Source organism: Meles meles, chromosome 4, assembly GCF_922984935.1.
Source record: "Meles meles chromosome 4, mMelMel3.1 paternal haplotype, whole genome shotgun sequence".
Lineage (NCBI taxonomy): Eukaryota > Metazoa > Chordata > Mammalia > Carnivora > Mustelidae > Meles > Meles meles.
Window position 1 is genome coordinate 70,010,228 of NC_060069.1, and position 10,926 is coordinate 70,021,153.

A 10,926-nucleotide genomic window follows, 5' to 3' on the forward strand; every position below is an offset into this window, starting at 1 on the left:
ATATTTTTAAATGCCTTTTTATGTAAACAAATATGTCCGTATCATAATTTTTTATATCATGGCATAGTATGATGTACAGAAAAATTTTTGTGATGTTTAGGCCCTTTTTCCAATCTGTTGCTATTGTAGTAGTTCCATAAGTCACTTATTACATAAAAGATATAGACATACACATATATCTACCTATCTATCATCTATCTGTCACCTATCTACATATCTATTGCTGATTAGTAAATCAAGATATATTCGTAGAAGTACAATTCCAATGACAAAGCCTGTATACTAGAGTTCTCCAGAGAAATGGAACCAATAGGATATACATATAGAGATAAATAGGTCGATTCTAGGAAACTGGCTCACAAGATCATGGAGACTGAGAGGTCTGAAGATCTGTAGGGTGATTCAGCAATCTGGAGATCCAGGAGAGCCAATGGTGCCATTCCATTCAGAAGACCTTGAGACTTGAGACACAGGAAGAATCAATATTTCAGTTTGAGTCCAAAGGCCAGGAAAGAACTGATACCTTACTTTAAAACCAGTGAGATAGGAGGAACTCTGTCCTAAAAAAGGAGGGTCAACCTGTGTATTCTATTCAGGGCTTCAACTGATTAGATGAGCAGCATCTTCAACCCAAGCCCCCCTCAGAGAGGACAATCTGCTTTACTAGGTGTACCAATGTAAATGTTAATCTCATCCAAAAATACCTTCATAGTTACATCTAGAATAATGCTTGACCAAACATTGGGATACCCTGTGGCCATGAAATTTCATGATACATGAAATTGATTATCACATGTAAACTATTTTTTTAAAAAAAATTTTTATTCCTCGGGGCACCTGCGTGGCTCAGTGGGTTAAAGCTTTTGCCTTTGGCTCAGGTCGTGGTGCCAGGGTCCTGGGATCGAGCCCACATCGGGCTCTCTGCTCATCAGGGAGCCTGCTTCCCCCTCTCTCTCTGCCTGCTGCTCTGTCTACTTGTGATCTCTGTCTGTCAAATAAATAAATAAAATCTTTAAAATTTTTTATTCCTCTTCCCGAATTGACCTCTGAAAATTCTGTCCTAATTCAGAAGACACACGCCATCAGTGGAGACCTTGTCCTCCATCCTGACCAACCCTAGTCTTGTCATTCTTTCAAATTCTTGGTCAATATATAGTCAATCTTATTCGTGAAATTTGCTTACTCATTAAGCTTTATTTGTAACCTCAGTGAAACACCACTTTCCTGGTCATTTGTGGACAGAGCAGTGAAAAACTATTCCCAGTTGAGGTCAAACAAGGCAACACTCTGCATTCTTGCTTTAACTGTCAAGTGTCTTTTTCATAGTCAATTTAGTGCTGTGATTTTTGCATTTGGGGGCTTGTTTTGGTGATTTTGCTGTTCAAAATGGCCCCCAAGAACTGTGCTAAAGTGCTATCTTCTTTTTTTGTTTTTGTTTGTTTGTTTTTTGGTGTGTGTGTGTGTGTGTGTGTGTATGGAAGGAAATTGTGATGTGCTTTCTGGAGAAAATACCTGTGTTAGATTAACTTCATTTAGGCATGATTTACAGTGATACTGACTGTGAGTTCAAGGCTAATGAAACGGTATTGTCTATCCAGAAAAAGGAAGAGGAAATTCACTGATTTGTACATGAGGCTGCCCTGGAAAAGTGCTAAAGTAACATCTACAGCTTATGATGAAGTTACGGAAAGGATGGAAAGACGGCTAAATATGGGGATTCATGAGATGATGATTGATAAAAAAACAACACAACGCATTGCGTGCGCAACAGCAACGCATGGTTGATAGCATTGTTGTGATGTTGAAAGCCAAAGAAATTTAAGTTCATGTTACCAGAGTAAGGATCGTGGTAAACCCTTCTCAGCTAGTGTTTTATTATACAAAAGTGCTTCATATAATCAAACAAATATTGCATATAATTAAACAAAGTTATAAATTTCTCAGTTGAAGAAACGTTTTCACCAAAGGCTTTCAGAAATCTAATCTTATATTTCCTTTTGGAACAATGGCTCAGTAGTCACTAATTCACTGGTCACAGCTACTTTATAGAATGTAACTACTGCCGGGGCACCTGGGTGGCTCAGTCAGTTGAGTGTCTGCCTTCATCTCAGGTCATGAAATCAGGGTCCTGGGATGGAGCCCCATGTCTGGCTCCCTGCTCAGTGGAGAGTCTGCTTCTCCCTCTCCCTCTGTCCCTTGTCCTGCTTGTGCTTTGTCTCTCTCTTGCAAATAAAGAAAGAAAATTTGTTTTAAATATGACTATTGCAAATAACAAGAATCAACCGAGAACCATAATCTCCTCTTATTTTAATGTACATTTCTTTTATTATGATTGAAATTGGACTTCTGATATTCAATAACCACACTTCTCCTTTTCAAGAGGCAGTATAGTGTAGTACTTAAGAATGTGCGTACTGTCTGAAATGCTATTCTGGCGCAGTGTTCAACACCAAGACATCTGCCTTCTAAAATGTTTTCTTCCATTCATATGTGAATTTCTTCATATTGCTTTCACTTTCTGAACTTTTCACTTGTAAAAATGAGGGTATATATTTTCCACTTCTAAGATTTTTGGTTTTATAATCTGTAAAATGAGGATGTTATATCCTGCATCAACTCTAACTTTATTACCATAATGTACATTCTGGGAATTGATAACTACTATAATCTTTACTAAAGGCAGAATATAACTGATAGGATGGTCTCCTGAGATGTCTATGTTGTGTGATTCTCTCTTGAAGGGCTAATGTGTCTGAAGAACTTTCAAGTGATAATATTCTTGGGAGCTGTTACATATATAATTTTGGATTGTGGGGCTAGTCTAATTTCCTGACATTATGTTGACTCAGCTTAGTAAATGAAAGCTGGACCCTTATTTCATCAAATAAAAATTCCAATTCTTATTCTATATTATTATAACATTATTATCCATCTTGTTCTTTATGTCTTCACCTGTCTCCAATTGTGCATAGGTTACCCTGGAGACAAATCAACATGTTTACTTCCTAGTATACTTGACTATCACATAATTGCTGCTAATAAGTAAAGAAATTTATGATAATTTTAGCTAAAGAAAAATATAATCACCAAAGCATATACTTAAGATGTTCAAATTCCAGCTGCAATAAAACTAATCTTCAGTGCATAGTATGTAGAAGAGGGGAAGTTAATGGTAGAAGGCTATTCTTATGACAGAATTTGTAACTCTTGGCCAAGATGTTGAGTTTTCACTCAGACTTCAACACCTTTCCATTTAACCAAATGTTTCTCAGCTGAGTTCTCACATTTGCTTTCTTATAATCAGGCCTAGGATCTATACTCACATCTCTGTATAAATTGTGCTCTGATGTATCTAGTTCCCCATGGTAACTGATAACCTAATAAGATCCCAGAAGTTTCAAATAAGAATTGTAACATCTTCTTATAATTTATTTTTTGGAATTACCAATGATCTTTGTATTTAAATGGTTAGATATTAATGACAGAAAGGAGAAAGTATACATTTTAGGAAAGGAATTGATTTATCTATGTGTAGCAACCATTGTCATTTTAATTATTTGTTATCTTTTGTATAACTTCTCTATATCTTGATAATTTCCCATACTTCTTTGGCCTCTCTAAAGAAAACTCACTTTTCTAGATTCCTTTGGCCATAGCCTGAAGGCAGGGAAGTCATATTCTGTCTTTAACAGTCTGTAATACTGATCCAAAAGTAAGCAAGGTGAGTATGTAACATCCACTCTACTGGAATGGGTGGTAGCTGGGAATTGCAGCATTTGGCTTTAGGAATGTCTTTAATGAGCATATCTTCATGCATGGCTGGACACACAGCCTCTTCCCTGTTTCCTCAGTATTCTTTAACAATTTTTTTTCTCTATTTAGATAAGGCAGAATGCATTTTGTTATTGCAAATTTAAATTATTGAAATATTAATTTAAAACATTCAAATGTTAGAGGTGCCTGGGTAGCCCAATAAAATGTCCAACTCTTGGTTTTGGGTCAGATCATGCATGATCTTAAGGTTCTGACACAGAGCACCATGGGTGCTCCATGCTGGACCCACTCAGGTCCTCGATGCTGTAGTCTAGAGCCCTTAGTCGCTTGGTGCATGTTGAGGCCCCCTGGGAAAAGAGCCTTGAACACGTGGCTCCCCGGAGGGCCCCAGCGCAGGGAAGCCTTGTGTGAAGGGAGAGTTGAGAAAGGGGCTCTGGTGGGGCGTCAGCCTCTGAGTTCTCGGCCCAGTGTGACGCTGATGGTGGGCAATGGCCTGTGGGGGCTTGCATTTAAGATTCTTTCCCCACTCCGGGCACCTGGGTGGCTGAGCGTGTTAAATCCTCTGCCTTCAGCTCAGGTCATGATCTCAGGGTCCTGGGATCAAGCCCCGCATCGGGCTCTTTGCTCAGCGGGGAGCCTGTTTCCCTTCCTCTCTCTCTGCCTGCCTCTCTGCCTACTTGTGATCTCTCTCTGTCAGATAAATGAACAAAATCTTTAAAAAAAAAAAAAGATTCTTTCCCCACTCTCCCTTTCTCCCTCTCCTTCAGCCAGTGTGTGCGTGCTTGTGTGTCTTTACGTGCTGTGCTCTCTTTCTTTAATAAAATGGAAATATTTTTTTCAAAATACTATACACAAGGGTTTTAAAAGTGGAAGAGTTATAATAAATATCAGGCATCTCTCTTTCTTCCTTTCTAGTCCCGTTTCCCAGATATATTCACTTTCAACAACTTTACTTAATTTGTCTGATATTTCCCCCTTCTCTATATACAAATTTTTCATATATATATAACGTTTTCTTTATCACATGTAGATATTACCTATTGATTGTGTATTTCTCTTTTATATTCCCCTCCCTTCCACTTCCTCTATCTTCCCAATATCTTTGTAAAACATTTGCTTAAACCATTGGCCAGTGTTTACTGTGTAGATATTATTTATTAATAAACAAGATAGTATTCTATTATTTTTCTTTTTTCTGTCTTTTGCTTACTTAAGGTTAAGTATTTTGCTCTTACCTTGTTTGTTTTTATTTTCTTTATACCTTTTCAATATACCTCTGTTGGCTCACTCAAATTTTCATTACTTTCTTTTCAGATATTCAAATAAATCTGATCATTTGGAGATTTTATTTCTCTGCCTGTTTCATTCTGTGCTAGTTGCTTTCTAGACTAAGGCATGGGTGTTTTGGTGGATCTCCACTTTCTGACTTTCTTGTTTTGGTTCCCCTGTTTTAGGCACTAGTTTGCCTTTTTCGGTTTTAGCACCTTTTTAGCACATTTTACCAAGCACATCCACACTAGCTTCCTAAAAATGGACACATGGGATTCAGAGTCCCTGCAATTTTATACATTCTGTATTCACTCCTCATGCATCAGTATTTGACTATAACATTGAATATTTTTCCCAGAGCATTTTTCTATGAGCAATACTTCTCTTTTTAATAAGAAATAATTTTCTCATGTTTTAATTCATTTGATGCAAATTAATTATTAACTCATGGCCATTAGTAAAGTGAATATAACAGGCATATGCATTTTTAGGTGAGCATTTTCATAACTTAATATATTTTGCCACCACTAAAAGAAACTAAATACCTTACATGTAGTGTGAAATTTGAGAAATATCTTATATATCACCAAAATAATGTGAACAAGGTGCATTTATCACTCTTTGGTTATCTTCTTCAAAATCCAAGAATATTTGGTGAACTGTAAAGAACAATTGTACTTATGACTTGATATCTTTTGCCGGTTGGAAGAGTTAGAACTCTGGTCTGCATATTACCATTTCTAACAGTCTACTAGATAAATACTAAGATTCACAGGTGTATGATGACTCTTTGTGCTGCTGTTTTCTGCCAGAAATCCTGGATTCTCCCACTAATACAAAGACTTTTTGAAATGAAAGTCCAAAAACATGAACTTTAAGATTTTATATTAAGATTAAAAATTATGTAAAAAGTGTTCAGTAAAATATAAAAGGTCGTTTCTACAAAAGTCAGCTTAGATACTCTAGAAAATTCTGGGCCAAGCTATAAAAGCATCTCTATGAAAAAATAGTAACCCTGAAGTCTCTAAATACTTTATTTTTAGATACTACATCACTTCTGTATTCTGACACATCCTTATGCAGTATTTTACACATAGGAGGCACTCAGTAAATAATGGTATGTGGAATAAATGAATGAGAGATGTAGTAAGTTTTTAAGTAAGAAAATTCAGAGGTTTTTTTTTTGCAGTGGAATCCATGTAATTATGTAAACTCTGGCTTAATGGCAAATTAGGAGATTGCAGTATCTACAAATTTCACTTTATACTAAACTGGACCAATATAAAGAAGATTAGCATGGTTCTGCACAAGGATGACATGTAAAAATTTTGCTTTCTCCTCCTCCATTGTCTTCTCAACATTTTGCTCAGGTACCGAATTATATGTCTTGTCACCATCTCTGCCACTTGATTGTGAACTTTAGGAGAATTAGGTCTGTGATTTATTTACCTTTGTCTTTACCTCAGCAGCTATGGTTTTACTTTGCACACAGAAGGTGTTTAATCAGTATCTGTAGGGTTATCTTATTAAGTGAATCTTTGATTATCTGCCAAGTTCAAAAGTATGGTAATACCTTTCCAATAAAGCAATGAGAGATGGAATTTGCATGGAAAATCATATTAAAGAAACAACGGGACAATAATATACAGACAGCCTGGATAAATAGGAGAACATACCTTTCAAGAAATTCATCTAAAAATTTCACAATAATTTAGTGCCTTTGAGATCTTTGGCAGACACATTTAAGTAATACAAGGAGAATATTGACTTTAACCAACAAGGGGATTGATTAGCACCCTGATCTTGTTAGGATTAAAATAATACTTTAATAATAGCTATTCAAAGAATTTAATTTCACAAAACCCATTTTAAAGAAACATATAGGCCTGTTGAAGCCTATCCATGCAAATACTTGAAGTTTAAGAAGATTTGAAAGTTGGAAAGAGGGTCACCTGGGTGTCTCAGTTGCTTACGCAACTGCCTTCTGCTCAGGTCATGATCTCAGGGTCTTGGGATTGGGCTCCCCGCTCAGTGTCAGGCTCCCTGATCAGGAGGGAGTCTGGTTCTCTCTGTCCCTCACTCCTTCCCCCTACTCATGCACTCTCTCTCTCTGTCTCTCAAATAAATGAATAGAATCTTTAAAAAAAGAAAGTTGGAAAGATGACTTTTTCTTCATATCTAGAGAAAAGATTAAAAAAATGAATAAAGGAATCTGAGTACACATAAATATGTTAATTTGAAGAAAAAAAACAGAATATTGAATCAGGGAATTTAATTCATTAGGAAACCCACTTGAGATTTTCCAGTTCTTTCATGATCGCATTGTATTCACTCATCTAACAAGCAGTAGCTATTTATAATTTCTTACAGTACCGCCGAAATAAAGCATCACAAAGTTCACCTCTAGATAGAATGTCAACTCAAATTGCCCTGTTTTTCACTTACCTCTTTCTCAATCTCCCTGGCTGATAGGCAAAATACAGATTCCTTGAGGGCAGGGTGTGCTTACTTTGCAGAAGTCTAAAATCATGCCACTGCACCCAAGGCATTCAGAAGTATTCTTCAATGTCTATTAAAGTGGGACATTTCTCTATTCAGTATAGATTTTCTGTTGATTACTTACAACTTGTTATATAAATCAGAAGTCTGGCAGTTATGAAATTTTGTTAGCTTCTGAACTTTAGGAGACAATGAACGTTGTGCTTGGATAAATTAGTCAGAAGAGAGGCAGTGATGGAGGGTCCAGTCCCATTAGAGTTACTGTTTGTTTTCCCTTCACAAAAGGAATCTATGTACCTTGACGCAAACTCTTCCCTGTGTCTATTTCTATTTAGATGAGATACAAACATATGTGATGGGTTCAGTGCAATTTGTCAGAAGGTCTGAATAAGCAGCTCTGGTATCATGACTCAGGGTTAATAGTATAATTTTTGTAGAAGGACAACACTTTACCAAAGTCATGGTCACACTTATTGAACAGTAAGGTCAGGTTTAAAACTGAGTAACTCCTTTTTTAATCTACTGGCTGCTTAGAAACATTATATATATATATAAAATAATATATATTTTATGTACTCTGAAAATTTTAATATGTTTCTTTCCTCCCTGGGCTTTTACTAAAAGGGCTGAGAGCCAAATATATTTATTTATTAATAACTTATCATTAATAAAAAATCATTTATTATTAAAAGCATTTTTCTTCACATTACTTTATACAAATTATAAGGCAACATCAACTTTGGAAAATTAGTTAAATCTTTCTAATTTCTCTGCTCCAATAAGCATGCTTCTATTTGGTAGAAAATTGTTGATAGACATTGAAATAACAATTTTTAAAAATTAAGTAATGGAATAATTTAAATGAGTGAAAAAAGACTACTGTAGTCCAAATGATATCTGGTATGTTCAAGTTTTAGACTGTTAAATAATGTTTCTAGGACAATCAGGAAAATAAAAACTAATTTTCTTTTTAATCATGGCTTCTTCTGATTAAGATAATTAATGTCAGTTATAGGAAATTGGAAAGGCAGAAAGTTATAAAGAATAAAACTAAATGGCTGACTCATATCTTGTATTAAGAATTTAATTTGGAATTACATTTTTGGAGGACAGTTTAGCAATACTATTTTTTTTAAACATATATCACTTTATTTTTTTTTCTTTTCAGCATAACAGTGTTCATTGTTTTTGCACCACACCCAGTGCTTCATGCAACACGTGCCCTCACTAATACCCACCACCTGGTTCCCCCAACCTCCCACCCCCCGCCCCTTCTAGACCCTCAGGTTGTTTTTCAGAGTCCATAGTCTCTCATGGTTCACCTCCCCTTCCAATTTCCCTCAACTCCCTTCTCTTCTCCATCTCCCCATGTCCTCCATGTTATTTGTTATGCTCCCCAAAAAAGTGAAATCATATGATAATTGACTCTCTCTGCTTGACTTATTTCACTCAGCATAATCTCTTCCAGTCCCATCCATGTTGCTACAAAAGTTGGGTATTCATCTTTTCTGATGGAGGCATAATACTCCACCATGTATATGGACCACATCTTCCTTATCCATTCGTCTGTTGAAGGGCATCTTGGTTCTTTCCACAGTTTGGCGACCGTGGCCATTGCTGCTATAAACATTGGGGTACAGATGGCCCTTCTTTTCACTCCATCCGTATCTTTGGGGTAAATACCCAGTAGTAGCAATACTATTTTTAAAAGCATATAATCTGTAACCTAGCAATTACCGTCTAGGAATTTAAAAAATAATTGTTTCAGTAAGGGAAGATATATCCATAGAGACAGTCTTCAAATATTTCTCTTAATAGCAAAGAACACATTTAAAATAAGTTCATTAATAACAGTATAACAAAACAAATTATGGGTTTGCATTATTTCAAACTTGAGTCATTCAACAAGTACTTGTTGAGAACCTGCTATATGCTAGGACTAACCTAAGCATTTGGATATGGCACGAAATGAAGAACTCTTTATCCTATGAAGCTTATCTGTGGAAGGAAATAGAGAATAAACTAAGGAATGACTAAATTATGTAACATGTTTGGAGGTGAGCAGTGTTATACAACCAATAAAAAGAATGATGCCAGGGATATATGTGTACAGATCTGAAAATATGTCCACAGTGTGCTTGTAATTAAAAAATAAAAATTAGTTTTGTACATATATATCAGAACTCCTTTTTATAATAACTAAATATCTATGTGAATGTAGTGTAAATATTTGTAAATATGTCTGCATAAACTTGGGATAACATCTACAAAGACAATTTCAAATTACTAATATAATGTAACAAGTACAGTATTTTTCAAATTAAATAAAAATAATAAAATTATCATTATTGCTATTCAGATAAAATAATTTTAACCCCTTGGGCTTCTTTTCAGTATTTATTTAAATCTCTGATAACAATGAAATGATCCATGGTTCTTATAATTTTGAGAACTCAGCATCATTTAGTATTGAAATAAAGCTATAGACCTTCTTGCAAAAAGCCTACACACACCAAAAAGGGATTATAGTGATTGATTACCTAAAACATATCTGGTTTAGAAATGCTGCTATGAAGTAAAGAGACTGATTTTCTTTTGAAAAACAGACAAACCCCCTAGCTTTTTTTCTTTATATTATAGTAATGTCATTTAAAAGAATGATATTTAATAACAAAAAATATGCAGCTTGAACTTAACATTATTTTACTATATTTGTAATTGCACCCTCAAATATCTATTTTTGCCTCACAAATTTACTAAGTCTTAACTAAATATATTAAAATAGTTCTCAACTGATTTGGGGTACTTTAATGTGGGAAGTTACCTGTCCTCCCCTCTCCCAGAGCCCCATATACAAAGATGTGTTGTACATCATTATTCAGATATGAGGATTAAGTCTGCGTTTGATTTATTGATATGTCACTTTGTTCAACTAGCAATGTATTTTTTAATGTGATGTGCTAATAAATAATCAAGGTATAAATTATATGTATATAAAACAACTTTGTAAGTCAGCATTCTTATTAATGATAAGCTAAGGTGTTTTGTAAAAATAACGGATAAAACTTCTTTCCAAAATTAGAAATATTTCAAGAATGATTAAAGTAAGAATGTTGCTAGGATTCAAAATGTAAAAGACAACATGAAATGACTCCAGTTAGGATAGATTTATGTCTAAGGTAAGGAGAGTTGAATGAGACTTTAAATAAATTTTAAACTTAATTTTCTTAGCTAGGAATGTCAACTATCAAAAGTTGTTTATCATAGTCAGGTATTTAATAGCTATTGATTAATGATTTTCTCAAAATTATTTCTTAATTTCAGGAACCATCATATAGCTTAGTGACATTTTCAATTTGCTGAGAAGGCATATTCAAATTTCTC